Source organism: Macrotis lagotis, chromosome 7 (genome assembly GCF_037893015.1).
Source record: "Macrotis lagotis isolate mMagLag1 chromosome 7, bilby.v1.9.chrom.fasta, whole genome shotgun sequence".
Taxonomy (NCBI): domain Eukaryota; kingdom Metazoa; phylum Chordata; class Mammalia; order Peramelemorphia; family Peramelidae; genus Macrotis; species Macrotis lagotis.
The window spans coordinates 173,996,320-174,020,681 of record NC_133664.1 but is presented as its reverse complement, the minus strand read 5'-3'; the positions used below and the strand labels follow the sequence as shown (position 1 = coordinate 174,020,681).

At 35.1% G+C, this 24,362-nt stretch overlaps 1 protein-coding gene across 1 annotated transcript in view; it reads left to right on the top strand.

The window, feature by feature from the left end:
- CAMK1D (calcium/calmodulin dependent protein kinase ID) overlaps positions 1-24,362 on the top strand; it is a 442,601-nt gene that overhangs the window by 85,195 nt on the left and 333,044 nt on the right. The gene's annotated exons all lie outside the window — the stretch shown is intronic.

The window sequence follows — 24,362 nt, the reverse complement described above, 5'->3', positions numbered from 1 at the left end:
ATGAATGGTGACATTTTAAATAGTAGACATTTTAAAAGAATGAAAGCAGAGAATGGAAGCAATTCTGTTGTTATTTGTAGATACCATTGTTGATTTCTGAGGCTGTTTACTACATCTTAGCAATGTTCTTCAAATACAAAGCTTGCCCTTTATTTATGTATTCTCATGCTCCCCATATATTGTGCTGACATCCTTGGAGTCAGATTTTCTAAGTACACATGTTAGCCATGGACATAAATTTTTACTTTTTGTACATCCTGGCCTTTTGCCTTAATTTTCTGTGCCAGTATTTCCCAGCCTTTTTGGAGTCTGATTACTTTATAAATATTAGTTTCATTTCATTTTGGCTCATTTTAGTTCTCCTTGTAAAATTGTTCTATGCCATGTATTTTTTTAGTTAATTCATACTTTTAAATATCTGTATTTGACATCCTTTGAGAGATTTATGACTTGAGATGATTGGAGTCATTAAAATTAGGAATTAGTGGCCTAGACTTAAGTCTGATAGCCAATGAAAACATAATTGGTTGCCTTAATGGACAATTTTCACGTCAGCCAGGAAAATATGACTGTTCAGAATGAGCTGTCTGTTTTGTCACATTCCACAATATATTTTTGTGTCTTTTCTTTTGGTCTTTGTCAATTTTTCCTCATGGAAGATGCTCAGTTGTCTGTGTTAAGTATTACACTATCATACCTGAAAATTCAGCAAATGATAAAGAGGTTGACTGCAATTTTCATTTATAAAAATGTGACTACTTCATTCCAATGAACTTGAAGACAGGCAAGCTTTTTAGTAACTATAGATCTGGAGCTAGAACTTCAAGGATATATAGTCCCACTACCCAGGGTCCTCTTTTCTTCAGAAATGTCCTTTTTCTATTTAGAAATGTTACAGAATTGTCCTCAATTTCTAGTACACATTTGATGGAGAGAGAAATGAGGTCAGCAGGCCAGGAATGGTTTAAATTTACCATTAAAATATCCAAAAATTCAATGAAATATTTTCAAATAATCTGGAGTATCATTTTCTGTTTTAGGAACTACAATTTAGAAAGTAATCAACAAGCTAAGATGGATCCTGAGGAGTGTCACCCAGGTCATTAAAAAAACAACACAAAACCAAAGCCCATTCCTTATAAGAGTTAACTAAAGAACCTGGGGAGAAGAAGACTTAGTTGAGGCAGTAAATTGGCTGGGCAGGTTCAATTCAGGTTCATTCTCTGAAGTTTAGGTTAGGTACTGGAACAAAATAAGACAAAGATTAAATATATAACAAAATTATAGCATAGAAGAGTATTCAACAAGGATATAACATGCTTAGTTTGGGTAGATTCATCCCTTCTTGTCTTTCCCCCCTCCCACTCTCTACTTCATACAGGGACAGGATATGGTGACTGGAGCAATGCTGAGACTTTGCCAAGTCTGAAGACCCTTAACTCTGCTGTGGGGGCTTTGTTATGTCTTTGATTTTGTTGATGTAGGTGACTTAGGAAGCTACATCACAGTTGGGAAGCCGCCAATGAACTTCAGAGTTGTGTCAAGGGAAGGACAGTCTGAACCTTAGTTTCACGGGCTAGTCAAACCTAGGGGACAGCATGGTCACATATGGGGAGAAAACTACACTGATCCTTATGGCATGAGGGAGGTAGAAGCCTCTTGGCTAATGATCCTCTCTCTCTCTCTCTCTCTCTCTCTCTCACTTTCTCACACACACATATACACAAAGGCTTTCATATTTTTAAAGGACTATCATGAGGGATTATATTTGCTTTGCTTGGACCCTGGGAGTTTAATGAAGAACAATGAGAGACAGTTAAACTCCCTAAGAAATAGATATATTCACAAGTATAATGCCTGACTCCAGAGAGGATGAAATTTCCTTTAATGGATTTCCTTAAGTAGATAACTTAGATTATTTATTAGGAGTATTGTAGAGAAATGTTCCAAATTCAAGTAGAAAGGGGGAGCACTAAGAGATAGCAAAATAAGGATCTTCTTGGGACACATATTGACTTAGTTTTAAAATGTAATATTGTCTATGTTCTATTATATTTTTATTTTGTTGACTTTTCCCCAATTATATTTTTAATCTGGCTCAGGCTTTACTTGGTAGTGTCAAATATAGAAGCCGTGTATTTGACACTACTTATTGGTAGCCTCTCGATGAGGCATAGGCTGGATATGTTCTGTCCCTATTCTTCTTGAAGGCTAGAATTTCTTTCTTCCTTTTTTCTCTGCCTCTCTGTCTTTTCTCCCTCTCTGATATTTTGCTGTAATATTTTTAATTGATCAGTCATCAACATTTATTATGCCCTATTTTGTGGAAGTATCTGCTGTCACAGAGTTTATACTCTATCTAGAGGAAACATTCCCTGCATAAATGAATGAATGAATGAATGAGTGAATGAATGAATGAACAAACAAACAAACAAATAAATAATCTACAAAAGAACTAATTTGGTGGAGGGGAGGAAATGAATACTACCATGTGGATAAGGAGTCAAGAAATTCCTCCTGTAAGTGGCACTTAGATGAGTTTTGAAGGAAGCTAGAAATTCTAAGGGATAGAAATAAGGATGAAATTCTTTCTTGGATGAGGGACATTCTATGGAAAGGTAGAGAGATATAGGAGGTAGAATGTTGTGTATAAAAAACAAAAAATTGGTTATTCCAATTGAAGTGTAGATGGCATGGAGGAGATAAATTTTGAAAGTATGGAGTGATCAATATTCAAGATACCTGACAAAGTTACTAAATGATTAGAAAACAGACTTTTTAAATGATGTCTAATGAGATTAGTTACTACAGACCAACATATCCACTTTTTCAGCTGTATGTGATTTTCATGATTTCATACTGATCAAATATATGCTAAGGTAACAACTTTTTCACAAGTAATTTCCTATAGTGACATACATTTTCACAGTCACAGAATTGATTATAAGGTGTATAGACAATATTCAGTCCTGCATTTTTTAAAATTATAAAAAGCATTTATCTCAGAACAAAGTGTCACCTTAAATACTTATTGTATTCATATGACAGATCTAATCATGGCAAAAATGTTGATCAGTGATCCTTTGATTAGCAATATTAAAGCAGAACTAAAATAGGATAACTTATAGGAACTTAAACACCACTCTTGTGGAAATTGTACAAATGGAACAGGGAAATATTCTGCAGATGGTGAAATTTTTCAGATATTCCTGTTAGTTAATATTACCTGAAAGACCCCATATTGAGATCTGTAAGCAGTTGAGAGATCGACTTGGCAATCTACACTGTCAGAAACAAATGGATGAAGAATATCAGTTGACCAGACTAGTTGCCTGGGTGGTCGAGTAATTATTTATCTATTTATCCATCCATCTATCTATCCTACACTGACCTTGAACAAAGACAATGAGCTGGACCCATAATTTAATTTGAGAAGGAGAGTAACTATTTTGCATATGGGAAATTGTATAGCAGCTTTAGCAATTTTCAAGATTCTTCATGACACAGAACTGAAATTCAAAACAAAAAAGAAAAAGACCCAGAAATGCTCTACAACAGCAAACTACAAAACAACACAAGTTTTAAAGAACTGATATAATGGGTGACTTTAAGAGCAATGGAGAGATACATGGGTAGTGTAAAAAGGCTGCAGCATGTTATCAGTAATGGCATATGTAAGAAATATTGTAAAATGTTCATCTAGGAAAAGATGAACAAAAGAAGACATGGGTGGATTGCGTATAGAGAGCAAAGGATTTCGGATGAACAGCCCAAGTGCTCTATTTGGAATTATGCCCAAAGGGCAATAAAAATGTGCATACCCTTTGATCTAACAATACCCACTACTGGGTCTATACCTTGAAGAGATTAGGAAAAAGGGTAAAAACATCACTTGTACAAGCATATTCATAGCAGCCCTGTTTGTGGTGGCAAAGAATTGGAAATCAAGTAAATGTCCTTCAATTGGGGAATGGCTTAACAAACTGTGGTATATGTATGTTATGGAACCCTATTGTTCTATTAGAAACCAGGAGGAATTCAAAGAAGCCTGGAAGGATTTTCATGAACTGATACTGAGCAAGATGAGCAGAACCAGAAGAACATCATACACCCTAATGGCAACATGGGGGTGATGATCAACCTTAATGGACTTGTTCATTTCATCAGTGCAACAATCAGGGACAATTTTAGGATATCTGAGATGGAGAATACCCTCTATATCCAAAGAAAGAATTGTGGAGTTTAAACAAAGGCCAAAGACTACTACTTTTAATTCTAAAAAATGTTATCTTATTATGTAATTTTTCTATCTTTATATTTTATTTTTTCCTTAAGGATATGATTTCTCTCTCAACACATTCAATTTTAATCAATGCATATAGCATGGGAAAAAATGTAAAGACTCTCAGACTGCCTTCTGTGGGAGGTGGGGGGGAAGGAAGTAAGGTTGGGGGGAAAATTATAAAATTATAAAAATTAATTAAATAAAATAAATAAATAATATTAAATATTAAATAAATTAAATAAAATAGAAAAATTATAAAATTCAAAGAACAATTTAGAAAAGTCTAAATGCTCTGATACTGCCCATGGAAGATTAATAAATATACTGGAGTGAAATCTCCAACTTATTGTCTAGAGACCCTTTAAAGAAGAAGCAGTGGAACACTTTAGAGGGAATACCCAAATCAGTAAGGTTATAGGTTCATTTTAGGATTGATGTATTGTACACAATAAGACCTGTATAACCTGAGGGAATATCTACACTTAGCAAAATAAAGTGAAGATCTGACAAATATAAGATAAACTGAATTAATGCAAACAACCAATTCAGGTTCCTTATTCCTTATCAGTCAAGCCCCATTTACCTCATTAACTGCCTTCAAAGCAAAGATGATCAATTTAACTCCACAGATGTAGGCAATGCTGCTTAGTTGAAGGAACACTGGGCAGTAAAATAGGAGTCCTGTATTCTGATTCCTGATCTGGTGTTTGTTAGAGCTAGATCTGGTGTTCGTCTGCTAAAGCTAGATGTAATCTTCTAGTCCAACTCTCTCATGGAGCTGATGAGGAAAATGAGACCTCGAGAGGTCTGGTGACCATAGTCTCCTGTTCTGTCTTTTCCATAACTCAAGTACAAAATCTTAACTGAGGTTTTGTTTTCTCATTTAAAAAATGAGAAATTTAGATGATATTAAAGGCCTCTTTCATCTATGAGAGTAATTATCTATCTATTTATCCATTCATAATGTTTCTATTATCTACCACCCTGGGATGTTTTGAGGAAAGTTCTCTGCATCCCTTCTACAATGCCATATACATTTAAATTATTGTCTTCCACTATATATATATCAGGAATTGTGTTGGATGTTGAAGATACAAGAATCACTAATGGTGGACAAGTTCTTTCTCAGAGAAAAAAATAGGGTGGGGACTATTTTCTTCTCCCTTCAAAAGCTGAACCTGTCATGAAGGAGAATAAGCAAAGGCAATGGGAATATCTCTCTGCCTTACAACTTATCCCCCTCTCATCTATGGCCACTAGTTTGAAGTTCTAGTAGCTTGAAAGTATCTTGACTCCAGAGAACTGAACTAGGATTTGAGTTCAAATCATAGTTCTCTTACTAAATATATGCACACAGCATGTGATATGTATGCATGCTTATCAACACATGTTTATGTATGTGTATATATATATATATACACATATATTTATATAACTTTGATAAGGTCATTTAGAATCTCTAGAACTCAGTTCTATATACTATAAAATGAGAGGATTAGACCACATGTCTTGGGGGGTACCTTTCAATCTGTAATCTATGATTTTATGATTCTGTGACTACCTTTCTGAGTTTCTCTGAAGGAATGAAGCTTTGGAAAAAAGGTAGAAAAGGTGGGAGAAGGTGAGTTACTTCAGTTATTCAATAGTTTATAAAAAAAAATAAAGTAATCTGGTGAGAGTATTGGACCTGGGTTTTAAATACTGCTGAGAATGTAAAAACCACTTAATTTATCCTAATCTCAGTTCTTTATATGTAAAATGGGGGAATCATAATAGCAGGATTGTTGTGTGTAATATAGTCATTTAAAGCAAAATATTGCAGGACACCCAAATTCTATTTTTCCCACTTGTAAAATATAGCTACCCTAGGTACCAACAGATTTTTTAAATTTACCAGTTCATCAGCAACATTGGATGTTTCTTCTTTGGTCATAGTTTCCTCACCCTCACAGGATTAATGTGAAATATATATATACATATATATGTATATATAAAATATAAATATAAAATCATCATATATAATTATTGCTGTTTTATATATATATATATATATATATATGTAGATATATAAGGAATGATTATTGCTGTCTAATGTCTTGTTTTTATGCTACTCACCTCTGTTTCCTCTGAAAGGTTTTGTGGATGGGTGTCTGGAAGGAGAATGTGTTTTGGCTTTCCTGGCCAGAGATGGGTTTCCATGGTAGCTACAGTGGGCTGTTTACACTAGCAGAGTGCTACATTTGGCCCAGACAAACAATAGCTGCCAAGCAAAGAAATTCATTTAGCACGGACTGTGATAGCTTGGAGTAGATTTTCTTCTTCAGTTGCATTTTCAAATTTCTAGCTGGAAAGCCCACTTGGTTTTGAGAACTTTGGGGGGCAAACTCAAAAACCCTGCTGTTGTCTTCTATTTTGTATTTCAGACATCTTTTTCTCGGACATACAGAATGAGAGATGCACACAGAGAGTACAACAATTTAAGTACAACAATTGTACTTAAAGGGTCTAGTTATCTCTCTTGTCCTTTTTATGAGGCTGCCATCTTAAGTCTAAGCACCTGCAATTGATGATTAGCAGTTATCTGTTCTAATCTGCTTCAGAAAACAAAAATAGCCTTGTTGGGTGATCAGAGGTTTGTGGAGATTATTTACATTATGGGTCTCACTTTGTGATTAGTATTATATTTTGTTTTAATTCAAGATCTGGGTTGCATAGGTGTTTTCCAGGTGGAAATTGGTTGTAAAATTTTTTTCATAGATATCAGACTTTAGGGCCATTGGGGGAGGAGGATACTATACATATAATGAGCCCAGGAAGCATCTTTTTTTTCCCCTGCATCCTGAATAACTTAGTACATGATATTAATATCAGGGTGGCTAGGTGGCATAGTGGATAAAGCACCAGCCCTGGAGTCAGGAGTACCTGGGTTCAAATCTGGTCTCAGACACTTAATAATTACCTAGCTGTGTGGCCTTGGGCAAGCCACTTAAACCCATTTGCCTTGCAAAAACCTAAAAAAAAAAACCCAACAAAAAACCCCAACATAATATTTATCTCCCCAAAATGCTAGTTAATTATTTTAAATGGCTGATCATTATTAATTTCTGATACTTATATGGTATATTTGTAAAATGGAAGAAAAACAATAAATCTGTCATTGTTCAGAGGTTTTACTTAACAAATGATTTCCCCTTTCTCAATTTTCCCTTCCCACCCTTTCAACTATTTGGGAAATTCTTACTTTTCACTTTTAGAAAGTGAATGAAAAAAGAGACTCTAGTTTTGGAACCAGAGAAAGGTTGAATATACCCCATGGTGAGTGATATTCAAAATAAGCATGCTAAAGATCATAGGATTATAGATTTAGGTCTGAAAGGGACCTTAGAGGTTATGAAATCTGAAACCATATTTTTTACAGGGAACATCATTTGACCAGGACCATATTGTTATAGTAGTAAATTCTGAAGGTAGAATCTGAACCCAAGTCCATTCTGATTCCAAGTCCAGCACCCTATTCATTAAACCAGTGATTCTCAATGTTTTTTATTCTGTGAACATTTTTCAACAACAAAAAAGATGTTGTGAACCCCCGGGGTAATTTAATATACAACTTGTAATGTTCTGCAATTATTTTTGCTTAAGGCACTATTAAATAATTTTTTTTTTGTGCAAATCCCTTGGACTATCTTTGTGAATTCCCCAAGGGGTTGAGAACCATTAAGTGGTAACTACTGCATTTTGCCATGCTATTTATCATAGCTATTTAAGCAGATGCAGGAAAAAGGTCATGTTAGCAAATAAAAATGAACTTGACTATTCTCTTGTCCTCCCCTCTTCTTATCATTCTACTTAAATCAGTGATCTACTGGAACAAATATGTAGCTAAAGGTCTTCTAGTTGAGTAAGGAATGGTCAGCTATTTTGACAGGAATTAGTCTCCATCTTTTTTCATTCACCCCTTTCCCATTCTCTTCTTTCTTTTAGATCCAGGGATGCTTTTTAGAAAACTAGAGGTGAGGTTGTCACTTTTTGCTGCCAGATGGTAACATTCCTTGATATTATAAAACACAAGTCATTTATATTTTTCATCTCCATGTAACTCCAAGACTCAATGAAAGTAAGCAGTGAATATTCATAAAAATAAAGTGAATAGAAACATAGAGAAATGAAAATGAAATAAACCAGACTGCTTGTCCGGGATAGTAGCAATTGGACAGGAAAAGGAGAATAACAGAGCTATAGTTTGTTAGGTACTTTGAACTATTTGGAGAAAAAGAACTACAAAAATGCAAGGCAGTAATTCCCCACATCTCATCTTTGCAATCCTGCTCTGCCATGTAGAGATGGTTTCAAGGGTAAGATCATTAGGTAGTTGTGTAATATTTTGTCTCTGGGGAAAAGAGTGAAACAACCTAAACTGTTTATTGGACTGAAGTACACTTGGCATTCTAGGAAATAAGAAGATAAAGTGTTTAGTTTCCTTTTTTAAGTAGACTTAGGAATGATCTATTAATTTCAGTATTCACGAATAAAGTTCATTGAACAGTAACTCATATGTCCTTATTGTCCTGATTATTATGTGCTCCTGTTAGGCAAGGACAAATAAAGGCAACTTTATCTTCTATTATTCTTCTATTTATTTTATCATTCTCCAACATTCATTTGGGAACATCTTCAATAAACACATTACTATATCGTAGTAACTCACCAATGTTTAACCTAAGTAATTTTCATAGAAAAGGGTAATATAAGCAAGCATTTTTGGAAAAAATGCTGTTATTACATTGTTTAGTTTTGGAATTCATATTCAAAACAGGTGCCTTTATATTTTATTTTATTTGGAGAACAAATAAGTAGAAATAACAGTCTTGGGGGATTTGGGGCACACAAATTCTAAATTATTCTTTCATACTATTATGGATAATCATTTCTCCCAGGGCTTTGAAACTTCTTGTTTCTCTCCATTGGTTTGTTGGCTAATTATTATTCTTTAGTATTGAACATTTTTAAATGCACATTTAGAGATATAAATTGATGTTCATTTTAAACTCTGTGAACTGTTGTAAGTTATTATTTGATAGCTTAGCATTGTTTAGTTGATCTCTTGAGATGTGGTTATGTGAAATCAAATATCAAGATATTAAAACATGTTAAGATAACTAGAATATGTTGGTTTCATCTTGCTGCCTACACTTGCCTCCTGGGTATAGAAATAATTTTTAGCTTTACATGTCTTTGAAGTCTTTTGTTTTAACAGCAAATCTTATGGATTTGCATTTTTGTAATGAGGACTATGCTTTTTCCTTTTATATAAAATACAAAATCTCAACCCCTCCCCTGACAAAAAAATAGTAAACCAAAGCAAGAGACAAAGTAAACATCCAAGCTCCAATATTCTTTTGAAACATATTGCATGTCACAAAAGTGTTAATGAAGGTTTAAATTTTAATGGTTTAAAATAGCTATTTTAATAGCTAATAGCAATTAATGCTTAAAACTGCCTTAAGACTTTTGGGATACCCAGATTAGTTCTCTTCTGTATCTAGTATAGCAGCTGAATGAACCATTGAATTATATTGAGATAGTACCATTCACCTGAGACCTTAATGCCCTTGAGGATAACTTTTCAAGAGAGGGGTATATGGAGCAAGTAGTTAATTTTTAGTGCCATTTTAATGAAGCTGTCCAGTGGACACCCTGGAGTTGGAACTGCTGAAGTTAAATTGGTAGGATTATAGGATTATGACACAGTCAGGCAAACAGGAAACTGAATCTTAACTGAAAGATTGGAGCCTCCCCAGTTGTCCAAGTTAAAGAATAGGTTTGTGCCTTCCTCAGAGTTGAGCAGGTTCCAAGTCAGAGTGTACTAGGCACTCTTGTGCTTGGTGTGAAGGTTGGAGGGACAGGAAACCCTGACCTGAGCACTTCTGGTCTCTTGCATAGTTCCAAGTCAAACTTTATGTGGTTTACACTGCTCAAATTGTCTAATTTATTCACACCCATTATGTGACAGCCATAAAAAAATGATTCTGGCTGAATTAACCCCATTTGCCATTGAGGACCAAAGAGATTCACTTCTGTGTTGTGTAAGAACTTTATCCCCCAGATTCTCTGATTTCTTCTTCTGCCCTCCCTATTCTTCTTCCCTCTTCATCTGCGTGTCTGTGTGTCTCTGTTCCTGTCTCTATATCTCTAAAATTTTGTGTTATCCATAGAATAACATTTATCTCCTTGTTTTAGGATCTCTTATTCACTGTTTTACCCATATTTTGTGCATTTGCATTGGTGCCCTCATGTACATACATGAAGACAGAAATTTCATTATTTTTTGACTAAATATCAGTTCATAAAAAATTAATGATCCTCTTTTCCATTAATCTTTATTTCCTTCTACTTTATATATGATACTAAACTTAGCAAAAATTGAGACTAAAGCAAACAAGTAATTAAAAATCAATTAATACATGTGGAGTTTGTGCTTTGTAGAACTTCCAAACTATTTCTGCAAACAAAAGCATTAGGACTAATAATAAACAAATTAGAAAACAGGGTAGGGAAGGAAGGAGGAGGTAAATTTTATTTTCATGGGTAACAAAAAATTTGGAGAGATATGACTAAGTATGACTGTGACTCTAAAGTATAAAATTTATTGAAAAAGAAGAGAATGGATAAAGGAGATGGTGGAATGGCATTGTATTTTTCTAAAGGCATACTCATATGAAAATAATGCAGAACTAAAAAAAAATGAGAAAATGGCAGAGAATTTAGGTAAAGATCAGTAGGGAAACAGAAGTGATAACATTTTTGGACATCTTAAAAAGACCACCTAGATTGAAATAGTAAATAGGAAGTTTCAGAAATCTGTACATGATATTGAAGTGATGGGAAGATACCAATTATTCAGGTATTGATTGGAACTTTGTTCCTGGTAAAAGAAACGTGGTCAATAAATAAGTGAATTTCTTTAATGATTAATTTATCTTTTAAAAGGCTGAGAAAATGATGAGAGGAACTCTATTTTGCATCTAATTCTAATCAATGATGAGCAGTTTACTGCAGTTGAAATAATGGGAACTTTAGGAACAAGTGATCACTATATCATAGAGCTTATAATAGAAAAGATGAAAACAGGCATTATGCATATGCTATATAATATGTATACTAGATTTTTTCGATAGATTTCAAAATGTTCAAAGAACAGGGAAGATTAAATAGCCTAACATTTTTGCAGGGGAAATTGGTCCAAAGGGAATGGGTTCTATTAAAGAGGGAATTAATGAGCTCATAAGCAAAAATGCTTTGAATGAAGAGGAAAAAGGAAGTTGTAAAGAGAGCTCATAGATAGACAAGCCTCCTTTTTCAAAGCATTTGTAGAAGATGGAAGCATAGGCAAGTAACTGAGAATGAATTAAAAATTAGCATAGTCCTATATAAATGATATCAATTTCTTATCAGAATAAACCAAGGATGGCAAAAGGCATCAAAAAAGGTTCTGATATTCTTTTCAGTTAGGTGATAAGAGGAGAAGCAAAGAAGGAAAAAAGTCTATGTGAAGGGTGTATGAAATAATGGTAACAGAAGAAAGTAAGAAGTTAAAAACAAATCAGTTTTTCCACTTTTTCTTTCAAGGGAAAGATATTTGAACTGGAAAAGTTAGAACAAAAAATAGTAGAAGTAAAAACCCCAAATAAGTGAGAAGACAGATTACATCTTACTATTTCAAATCCCCAGGCCCAGACTAATGGTATCACAACATTCTGAAACAAGTGGTAAAAAGAACTGAGCAACTGCTGGTGACCTTTGCAAGCTATTAGAGGCAAGACTGGATAAAGACAAATGACTTGGATTTTTTATTTTTTTAAAATAGAGGTTTGCAAAGAATAGACTTGGACCTCAACTATTTCTGGCAAAATTCTAGGCCATTAATAGGATGGCTTATGAAGGAGTGAAATGAGTGGAACCAAGAGAGCATTGCATTAACAACCATGTTCAAAGATAACTGTAAATGACTACGTTATTTTGAGTTAAATGAATTCCAAATCAACTTACAAAGAACCTGTAAGGAAGATGCTATTCACCTCCAGAGAAAGGACTGATTTTTTTAAAAGTATATATTGTAATGTTTATACACATTCACATATATCTTTGTCAAAATTTGGTGTGTAATTGGAGGGAGAAAGGAAAATAACTTGGAACTCAAAACATAACAAAAATAAAGATTAAAAATTAGTCATTCTAAAGTAATTTAATTCTTTTTTAGGCAGATTTGTAAAGAAATACTGTAACTAGGGGCGGCTAGGTGGCACAGTGGATAGAGCACCAGTCCTGGAGTCAGGAGTACCTGAGTTCAAATCCAACCTCAGACACTTAATAATCACCTAGTTGTGTGGCCTTGGGCAAGCCACTTAACTCCATTTGCCTTGCAAAAACCTAAAAAAATGCTATAACTATAATATACTTTGATTTTAGAAAAGCATGATATTTCTGAGGACAAGATAAAGAGATATAAGCTAGCTATTAGTACAATTGGGGACATTTGGAACTGGTGACTAACGGGACCTAAAGTCTAGAAATAATTGGCTTCATGTCCATTTGAGGAAAGGCCTCCAGTGAAGTGCTATAAGGATCTATGCTTGACTTTGTATTATTTAACATTTTTTTTATCAGTAATTTGGATGAAGTCTTAAATAACATGCTTATCAAATTTGTAGATGACAAAGCTGAGAGGAATAGCTAATAAGTTGGATGATAAAATCAGGATACAAAATTTTCTTAATTCAGTTGGGCCTTATTCAATAAGATGATCTTTTTTAGGGATAAATATAAAGTTGAGTTGAAGAATCAATTTCACAAGTTTACGATGGGCCATGTATGAATAAACATCAGTTTATTTAAAAATATCTTGAATGCAAAAACTAATTATGATAATATGCTTTATGGAGAGAGGCATAGTTTGAACCAAGGAGTAATATCAGTATTAAGGAGGAAATAGTATTAAGCCCTAGTCATATCACTTCTAGAGGATTATATTAATCCTGGGTATCACATTTCAGGAAGAACATTGCTGTGTTGGCCTGTGTCCATGATGAGGCATCCAGAATGGTGAAAGACCTTTAAATCAGGTCTTATAAGAGTCAAAGAAAAGAAATGGGAATGTTTGGCCTAGAGATGAGAAAACTTACAGGGGATATGGTGGCTGTTCTGTACTAATTTTAAAGCTCAGTAGGGAAACAGAAGTGATAACCAGAGAACAGAAGAACTAAGGAGTAATTGATGGAAGTTTGAGAGAGGCAGATTTTTGACATATTGTCAAAATAGGAAAAAAGGAAAAAAGGAAAAACTTCTAAGACTTAAAATAAGTAATATAATAGCAAAAAGAATCAATAAAATTGTTTTTTAAATAAAAGAAATTCAATGCACTGTTGGGATTGGTTGGTCCCTTTCAAATCTGAAATTTTGTACTTTCCAGGGGAGCTTGTATGAAAGAATGGGGGTGAAGGGGTGGTTTGTGGTACAATATCTGAATGGTTCCCTGTTAACTTGCTGAAACAATATTAAATTGTCTCTTTTACTTCTACCTGAAGGACCTGGAAATATGGTGGTGGTGGTTTTTAAAAAAAGAAATAAAATGTGAGAATAATTAACTATAAAGTGATATGCCTCAGGTGGTACAGTGGATACAGTGCTGACCAGGAGTCAGGAAGATGAGTTCAAATGTAACCTTGGACACTTATTATCTGTGTAACCCTGGGCAAGTCACTTAATCCTGTTTGTCTTAATTTCTAGTCTATTAAATGAGCTGGAGAAGGAAATGACAAACCACTAGTATCTTTGCCAAGAAAACTCCAAAAGGGGTCACAGAGTTAGACACACCTGTAATGACTGAATAAACCCCTTTGACAATCTGGTGAAGACTATGGACCCTTTCTCAGAATAATGTTTTTAAATACATAAAATAGAATAGTAAGATTACAAAGAAAACCAAATACATTGAGATCTTTGTTAACAAAGTTATTATTATTATTTTTTTTTGCAAGGCAATGGGATTAAGTGACTTGCCCAAGGTCACATAGCTAGTAACAAAGTTATTATTAATGAAACAAATTCACAGATCCCAAGTTAAGAATCCTTTTTTTTAGAGAAAGTAGAAAGCTATGTAAGATTGTCATCTGAGAATATATTCTCAGTACTGTCCATTTGCTTGAACATTGGTATTGCTTATTAGAACAGAGTTGAATTGGGAGGGGAAAGCAGGAGAGCAGTTGGACAATCTTGGGTGAGAAAGCTCCCCACTTGATGAAGAATGAAGGGCAGAGGAGAACTAATGAGAGAAGAACTGAATATCAAAGAATATTCATGCAGATGAATGAAACCTAGCCTTTTTCATCACTGAAGCTCTGCCCAGGGCAATACTGTAAATCACAGGGGCTATGAACCTTGGGTAAGAAGGCAGTCTTGCATAGGAGAGATGTCTTTTTAGTCTCACTAGTCTTAATTGAATGATTTCTCTGTATTTTAATCTTACAATTAAAATTTGAACCTAGTAAATTATTTTATGACCTGTAACCTCATCTGCCTAGGTGTTGATAAAGGAAATTGATGACTCCCCTTGGAATAATTCTAGATACTGAATTTCCTGAATTTCACCTAGATAGAGATAAAAAGTCAAAGAAGTGAGAAGTACCCAAATCATACCTGTATTCATTTTGTTGGGAGGGATCCTGTGACTCATACAAATGAGTAAATTGAGGCCAAAGAGAATAAATGACTTGCCACAATACAGCTAGTTAATGATACTCTGAACTTTAATCTAGGTCTCTTGACTACAATTCTGGAATACTCCATGGGACAGAGTAGTTTTGAGTAGAGGGTCATTTTTGAGATTCCTCTAAGTATCACCATTAGACTTGGAGGACTACAGCTAAGGAGATGGAGGTTTTATGAACTACCTACCATATTTGATTAGTCCGGGATACTTTCAAACTTCTCAGGATGCAATAAAAGCTTTACTTTCTGGATTTGATAGTCATTGCAGTCTAATGCATTATACATGCTGCTATGAAGAGACCACATTTTTTTTTCTAGAGGAGATAGTTACTGATATTTATAGAGCAGCTTATTGATGAAGAGCTTAAGGTGCTAGGAATAAACTTTTCTCCTTTTAATTCTCACAGCATCCCTTGGGGTAGGATGGGGTCTAGTGATATACTGTCTAATGGTTTTTCCTACCAATTTTTCCTCTTCCAGCTTCCCTCTTTTACCTTTTTCCTCTTCTACTTTTTAAAAGAGGATGCATACTATAACAGGAATGGAGAATGGAGATGAAACAGGAAGGAATAATAAATCTTTACTTCAAAGTCACATAGCTCATGGAGTTCCAACATGAGACTTGGAATCTCAGTGGAATCCTAGGAACTCCTGATAACTGGATGATCCTACTCTACATTTCTATTCAGGCAGTAGGTCCTTACTGACTTTCTCCCAACTAAGGAAATTTCCTATTCCCACCTTTCACTTCCAGACCTCCTAGACTCCTACCCTTCTTACTCCCCCTTCCCATTTCCAGGGAAAAAAATGTTTGAATAGTAAAATACTTTTCCTCTTCAAAGCAGAAGAATGAAGCTTCTCTTTCAACAGGGGCAATGTTTCGCACTACAAGTGATCAAAAGAGAATGGCAGAGAAGAATGGTAGCTTTTATTTTCTTTTACAGATTATACATGAATGTATATAGTAACTCAGTTGATATTTTATCATGCAAAAGGTTCAAGGTAGTATAAACAAGACTTGATTCCAAGAGAGGTATAGTCAGTGTTTTCTGCCACAAAAACATAATTCTGTTTAGCTGCAGAATTCTATGAAAAACAATAAGGGAAGCAAGGAGTACTTTTAGATTTCTGAATGGAAGTAGAGGAAAATATGATTCTGGAGAGTTATTTGTTCAAAAAATATCTTAGTGGGTAGGAATAAAAATCTACAGAAGCAGAGAATTGAGAAACTGGAAAAAGACTTTAGAAATCATTTAGATCAGGAAACTTAATTTTTTTAAAATTTGTGTATCCCAGAACTCTTTGGATGTCTAAGCAAAACCTATGGGCCTCTTCTTAGAATTCTGCTTTTAAATAATAAGAGGAAATAGTAAATTTCAGCTAGAGGTTAATGAAAAACATGATATATTTCCCCTCCCCACCATTTGAGTTCACAAATCCAATGCTTAGTACAGTATCTGAGATAGTAAATGTTCAGCTTGTTGACTTGACTCCTGAAATCTATCAGTGGACTCCAGGTTAAGAACTCCTGATCTAGTCCAACACTCTTAATTTTTAAAATGGAGGAAGTTGAGGGCCAGACAGGACAACAAGTAAACTTTCCCAAGGTTACCAGAGTAGGAGAGGTTTCATTTGGGAGGCTCTCTAGCTTCCAAGTTTTAAGTTATAATCCAACTGCTTAAGGAAATTCTATCTGAGAGAGCAAGAAAAACAAATGTGATAAAAAAGATACTTTCTGCTTCCTATTCCTATTTTTTTGTTAGGTTGTTGGGTTTTATAAAATGGTGCTCCACTGCATCAGGTTCCTCCCGCTTCTCTTTTCTGTTGATTTGTCCTCCATTTCTGTGCATGCTGTGGTAGTCAGAGAGAGCCTTGGAGATTCATGCTTCCAGGGAGCCTTGCCTTCTGCTAAAAGAGCAACTCCAATTTCTAATAGCTCAAGATTCAGAACTTTGGAATTTACACTCATTCTCTTCTCTTTCCTGAAGTGATTTAAAATGGGAACAGTAGAGATGCTTAGACTGGCTAAATTTTTAGACATGGAATTTTAATGACTAATCCAAGACATTAACTCTAACATTACTTATTTTTCTTCATCATCCCTCATCCCTTATTGCCCTCCCCTTATTGTCTCTCCTTTAACCTTCTTTTCTTCAGCTAAGTAGCACTCATTCACCTTAATTCTTAACATCATGTTCAAATTCTATCAATCACCCAAGAATGATGAGATGATGCCTTTAGATATGGAATGCACCTCAGAGATCCTCTAGTGCCAGGGATGCTACCCTAGCATCCTGGAACTTGGTTTTTTTTTTTTTTCAATGGTTAATAATACTTATTTGTATTTGTATGCTTCAGGGTTTACAAAGGACTTCACAAATATTTTCAAATGAAATAACAATTGTAGTGTTTCATTGTTGTCTGGCACACAGTATTGTTATTCACTCATTTCAATCCTATTTGACTCTTGGATTTTCTTGGCAAAGACACTAGGGTGGTTTGTCTTTTCCTGCTCCAGTTCATATTACAGGTGGCAATAGGGTCAAGTGAATTGCCCAGGGTCACACAGATAGTAAGTGTTTGAAGTCAAACTTGAAATCGGGTCCTCCTGACTCCAGAGCCAGCGTAATATCCATTGTATCCTAGCTGCCCTGACACACAGGAAGTGCTCAATAAATATTAGTTGCTGTTATTGTTATACCTGAAACAATCCTGGGAAAGAGTTGCTATTACTACCCTTTATATTACAGATGAAGAAACTGAGGCAGACAGAAATTCATTGACTTGCTCAGAGTCATTACAACCTATAAGCACCTGAGGACACATTTGAACTCAGGTCTTCTTGACTCCAGGTCCAATACAATTTTGGTAGAAATTGTATTTTGTAGTTGCTTCAGTGGTAGCACGATGATTTTCACTATATCATCTAGCTACCTCTGATGTTATGTAATATATATAAATATACATATATATTTTGTTCCATATGTTTGAATAAAATTGGTTTCCTTTGTCATCCTATGTATTTCATTTCATGCATAAAACATTATTCTGAGAAAAGGTCCTTACCAGATGATCAAAGAAATCTATGACATAGAAAAGGTTAAGAGCGCTTGATCCAGGACAATCTCCACAGTTTTCTGAGGAAGCTGGACCAGAGACTTTAGGGAATTTCATTGGTTTAGCTGTATTATCTTGCTCCTAGTGGGAATTAAACAGCTAGAGTCATAAAAGTAGTAAACGAAGGACTGAATTTTGAATTGAGGTTCTCTGACACCAGATGTATTGTTAATAGAGGGAAAAAGACAAATGGAGAATATTTTGGTTGGGGGAAAAAACCCAAAGAACAAAGCTTGAAATAATGACCTTTGGGGAGAAAATTGTTCCTACAATAGTCACTCCACCTTCCTGCCCAAGGGATGCCAAAGATGAGAGATGGAGAGCTGTCATTATCTTCCTCTCTAATTATAGAGAGCCAAAGTTCTTGGAAACATCAGAAAAGTCAGAGAGTTTCTGGCAGCCAAATTCACTTATTCGTCCAAGATATCCCTGTGAAAGTTCAGTGCCAGCTTCAGCTCTGCTGAGGGATGCCTCTCAGAAAAACGAACTTGAGGGAGCAGGAACTCTGTAACAAGGGGACCATAATCCATAATGGAAATAAAGGTTGACTCTTAATGATTCCCCTACAGTCTTTCCCTCAGGCTCCAATGAGGAAAACATCTTCTAGGGAATGAAATTAAACCCCAGTATGTGGCTTTCTTGAATTGTTTTCCAGATTTTGAACATATCAAGAGGTTTTCGGTAGGAATTGTATTTTGTAGTTGCTTCAGTGGTAACACAATGATTTCCAGCATATTTCCTATGCACATTTAAGGGTATTAATGGGGGTGGGGTGTGAGGAAGTAGATATTAACTTATTTTTGGTGGACAGATAATCTTTATTTTTTGGTAATTTTCTTCCTTTTCTTTCCCCATTTTTTCTTTTAAATCATTTTTTATCATCTAATGTAGATATGCCTTTTGAATTTCTGTGCCATGAGAAGGGAAGATGGACTCTTGTGAAAGTAATATTGTAATACTTTGCACATTTTTAGTGCTCCCCATGTAGGCATTTCTAAGACAGAATGAAAACAAGCCAGGAATAGTATCAGCAAGTGTAACAGAGATGTGAAATGTATTTTTAGCAAATATAGCTAAAGCAGATTATTGCTATGAGATTGAAATGGGAAGAAAGGCAAAGTACTAGGGGTTCAGGAACATAGCTGCCTCTCAGCTGTTCAGTGAGAGCTGAAAGAGTGATGTGATCTATAGTAACTCTTGCCAAGGCTGACTCTTGGCATACTCATGACTTACTAGGGGCTGCTTTTCTCAAGTCCCCTCTCTGCTGACTCTCCCATCCTTTATACAACTGCATTGGAGATCAATCATTGGGGAAGTGAGAAAGTCATGGCAGCTTGTGAATGCAATGGATGATATATAAACATGAGAGAGACAATAGGTAGATCCAGGTTCTGGAGAGACACTTGCACATAAGCATGTTTGTAACTTAAAAAACATTACAAGTACTGAGTTTGGATAAGTGAACGTGTGGTACATTGCATAAAACAATGCTGCATTTAGTCTAGGACCTGGATTCAAATCCTGCCACACACTACTTGTGTGACTTTAGTCTTTTTACCTCATTGGGTCTCAGGTTCCTCATCTGTAAAATGAGAGGGCTGGATTAAATTATCTAAAATCCAGTTTAGCTCTATCTCTATGACTAAATCAAGACACTCCAAAATTACAAATTGGAGGTCAGATAAAGATTTGCTTTGGTAGAAGGAACTTCCTAGAAGTTCCCTAGTCTAGTGACATTACAATTCTGGTAAAAAACAAATATGGACTTAATACATTGCAGCTGTATAAATAGTGGTAACTTGATATGAGAGTGTTGGCAGAATTCAGGATGATGTGGGTCTATCCTGCCTCTGTTCCCTGATACTATTCTTTGTTGGTGAGGTTAGGAAAGGCCTGAGATGGTCATAATCAGAATCAGGCACATGCTAAATAACCAGAATAACCAGATAACAATTGGTGACCCCAGTTTACTCCTGTTACCCCAAAACAAACAGATACAGGCACTCTGTCAAGTATTCCTGCCCTCCAGGGACAAGAGTAAAAGGCATAAGCTATGGCTTCTCTTTCCCCAGTTTGATCATTTGGTCAAAAGATAATTTGTTTCTTACTTCTTCAAAGTAGGAAATCCAAATTATTAACAGACAAGAAAAAAATGCTTCAACCAACTAATAATTAAATAGTGCACGTTTAAGCAGCTCTGAGGTTTCCTCTTTATATCCATTATATTGACAAAGATGACAAAAGAGGAAATTCAAAATTATTGGCATAGCCACAAAAAATAGGCACATCAATGAACTGTTAGTGAGGGGAATTTTGAAAAGTAATTTGGAATTATTCTTTCAATCACTCAACTGTTCAATAACTTTTGACTCAGAGATACTATAACTAGGTTACAACCCCAAGGAAAAGAGGAAAAGGCCCCATAGGTATCAAAAATATTTTTAGTAGCTCTCTTTGTTGTAGCAAAGAATTGGAAGCTAAGAGAGCATTCATTGGGGAATGATTGAACAAATTTTGTGTAACCAGAAGTTCAAGTCCTTTTCCATAAGATTCTCCTCATTGGTAGAGACTGATTAGTTGATCTTCTGTTCTTGCTTGAAGGGTAAGAGTTGGTGAGGAATTGAGAGAAAAGGGATCCTCATTCTTCTGGCTTCTAGCTTTGAGAGAAGAAACATGAATTCAGATTCTTTACAAAGAGAATTTCCTGAAAGATGAGAGATTTTGGCAAGAAGCCAACATGAGAGAATCTCGCACCATGATCATTATATCTTCATTATAAAAACACAAAGACTTCAGGACATTTCCTTGGTTGAACTAAGATATCTTGCACCCAGTGGAAGAGTTCAATCACTGTGTGATCCATTGTCATCATTATAACTTTTCTGTTTTTTGTTTGTTATCTTCTGGAAAGATAAACAGCTTTATCTGTTATTCACTCTTTGCATAACTTGTATTGGGTAGGAAGGGAGCCATGTCTTGGAGATAGTTCTGTCTACCTATTTGTCTGTCTGGCATGGGGCTATTCCTTTTTTCACTAAAGCATAATGATCAGGAACCTAGAAAATTATTTTCCCTAGACTTAAATATTAGGGAGGGATAGATTTAATTCTAGCCTGGCATCCACTATTTGAAGAGAACAGTGAATAGTTTCATGGTTGTCTTCTTCCTTCCTGTCAGAAATCAAAATCTCCCTAGGAGAGGAGGAGACACATAGGTGAATAAAGATTCATGTCTTGTGAACTTATCTAGATAGATTCACGTGGATGCAATCTATATGTTCAATAAACCCATATATAGATACATGTGATATGTGACTGTAAGAGAATATTATTATGCTATAAGAACTGATGAAAGGGATAGTTTCAGAGAAACTTAGGAAGATTTGTATAAACTAATGTGTAGGAAAAGGAGTAGAACTTATAGAACAATTTATTTTAATAACATTATAAAGACAATAATTCTGACCAGTGAAATGGATAGAGACATTTTCCCATTCTGAGTTCTCAATATTGACAATCCTGAACAAGCACAATTCCAGAGAACCTATGATGAAAGAGGATATGAACTCAGAATGCAGAATGAGCCATATATTTTGCTGGATATGGTCAATATGGGGATTTATTTTGCTTTACTATCCATATTTGATAAAATTGCTTCCCCCCCCACCCAGTATGGGCAGGGTTACTGGAGAGGAAAAAGGAAGGGATAGGGTTAAAAAAAGAAAGAAAAAAAGGGTCATTGAAGCATGTTTTTAAAATACACAGAAGAGAACAGAAGGAAGTCCAGAAGGAATAACAGATAAGCAGGACAGCTTTTGAGTAACATGTTGAATTTATTATCTACTTAAAAAAGGAAAGCAACCTCTACATGATAGAAATTAGAGTTTCATGTCCATCTCTTTCTTTCTTTTCTATTGTGCTATTGTTAAAGTTCAGACTAAAAGAAAAATGGAAGAAAAAAAAAAACCATGGGCTCCAAATCCTATGTAAGGAAACCTTGGCTAATTAGAAGGAGTGTAATAATGAGTATGGTCATCCAAGGTAAATGCTGAGTTCAGGAGCCCTCCTGATTTTGGAGTCTTTTCTTCCTTTGCTGTATGTGTCAGATACTTCAGAGGACTTGCAAATTTGCTCTATCTCTGCAATTGGAGTTATTATAGAAACAGACAACTGGTCTAATCAAAATGACAAGTGTTTGTTAACATGTTGAAGCAGTCTTATTTGTATAAGGATTTCAGGCATGACTGCCTGTTGTTGTGGGGGGGGTAGATATAGAGGAAAGAACTCCAGATGTGGAGTCAGGAAGCCCTGAGTTCAAATCTGACCTCAGAAGTTTACTAGCAGTGTGACCCTGGGCAAGTCACTTAATGTTTATTTGCCTCAATTTCCTCAATTGTAAAATAGGGATGATAATATCAATGAGCTCCCAGTATTATTGTGAGGATCAAATGAGGTAATATTAATTTCTTAGTACAATTCATGATATCTATAAAGCTTGCTTCCTTCTACTTGCCAGAATTCATATCCAGATTGTTGCCAAATCTATTGCTGTACTTATAACCAGTATTATATAATCAACCAATCATTTCACAGTCTATGATAATGTGATAAAGTCTGATTATTTTGTATGGTCTGTAAATGATGTTATAAACAGCCAAATGGCCCTTGACAGAACAAAGGTTCCCTACCCACTTTAGCCCAACAGTGTCAAACTCAAATTAAAGAGTGGGGGCAGGGTGAGGGCAGGAACTAATCTATACATAAGTATCTTATAGGCTGCATATTGACTTAGTTTTTAAGTATGTTGTATTATATTTTTATTTATTTTGTTAAATATTTTGCAATTACATTTTAATCTGATTGGGGCCAGGGTGGGCTGCCTGTTTGATATCTCTGCTCCAAGCAGTTCTCTAAGACTAGAAGTTACAGTGAAAGTGTTGACCAACATTTATTGAGGAAGGGTTCTGATACAGGAATATTTTAGATCATTGAAATTCCTGAGCCATCTCCTATCCCTGTCACTATCCTAGAGTGAATAAGTGACCACACAAGTGGTATGTCTTGTGTCTTCAATTCCTGTGCTCTTTCTCATCTCTCTAAGGGTATGGGCATCCCTATTTCTTGTGACTCTTCTGCCTAAATTACTGACATTCATGCCCAAAGTCATTAAATTATTATTTTATTTATTTATTTTTTGGCAAGGCAAGGGGGTTAAGTGGCTTGCCCAAGGCCATACAACTAGGTAATTGTTAAGTGTCTGAGGCTGGATTTGAACTCAGGTACTCCTGACTCCAAGGCTGGTGCTTTATCCACTGTGCCACCTAGCCTCCCCCCCCCCCCCGGATATTAAATTATTACAGCAAAATTGACTTTATGTTGAACAGCATAGGAAATAATACTTTTAGATACAGTGCATTCCTGTAAACCATTATGTATCATAAGGTGAAATCCTAAAGAAATCTTTGTGACTGCTTTTATCTGTTTGGGCATGTTCTGGGTCATCACTGGAAATGGTGAATAGTGAATAAAGACAACAGAAGTACAGATGGATGTCTATTGGATATCATTAGTAAATTGAGAAACAAGATGCATATAGGTCTGTCAATTTCTGGATTCCTCACTGCATATGAACATGACTGCATCCTGACTGGTGGGTTTGAATTTTCAGAATATTTAAAATAGTTGTACCTACTTTAAAAAGTCCTATTTTATGGGATCTACACTTAAAATATAGACATTAGGGCTGATTATTAATATTGCCAGGCTTTTTCTTTTACAAAAAAATTCAAGAGTTCCTTTAAATAAAAAGTTCCCCTGTACTAATTCAATTTACAAAAATTGGATATGTACAAATCTTTTCAGACAAAAATGGATTACATAAAGTGAGAAATACATGTATTTCCAACCCTTAATGATGTGTAGGTGATCAATTTTATCAGTCATTTTATATAGATTATAATCTGACATTTCTTTTTTTATTAAAAAAAGAAAAAATACAAAAATCTACCAGACTAAGTTATTGTCTCACAGATATTGACTATCTAGCAGTAGTCTGGGACTTATATCTTTTTTTTTTTTGTGGTTTCTGATATGTGTGTTTTGGGGGTTGGGGTATGGCTTTGATTTTATTGGGTTTACAGAAACTATTATTCAACATACTTAATTGTGAATGTATATAATTAGGTAATCTGAGG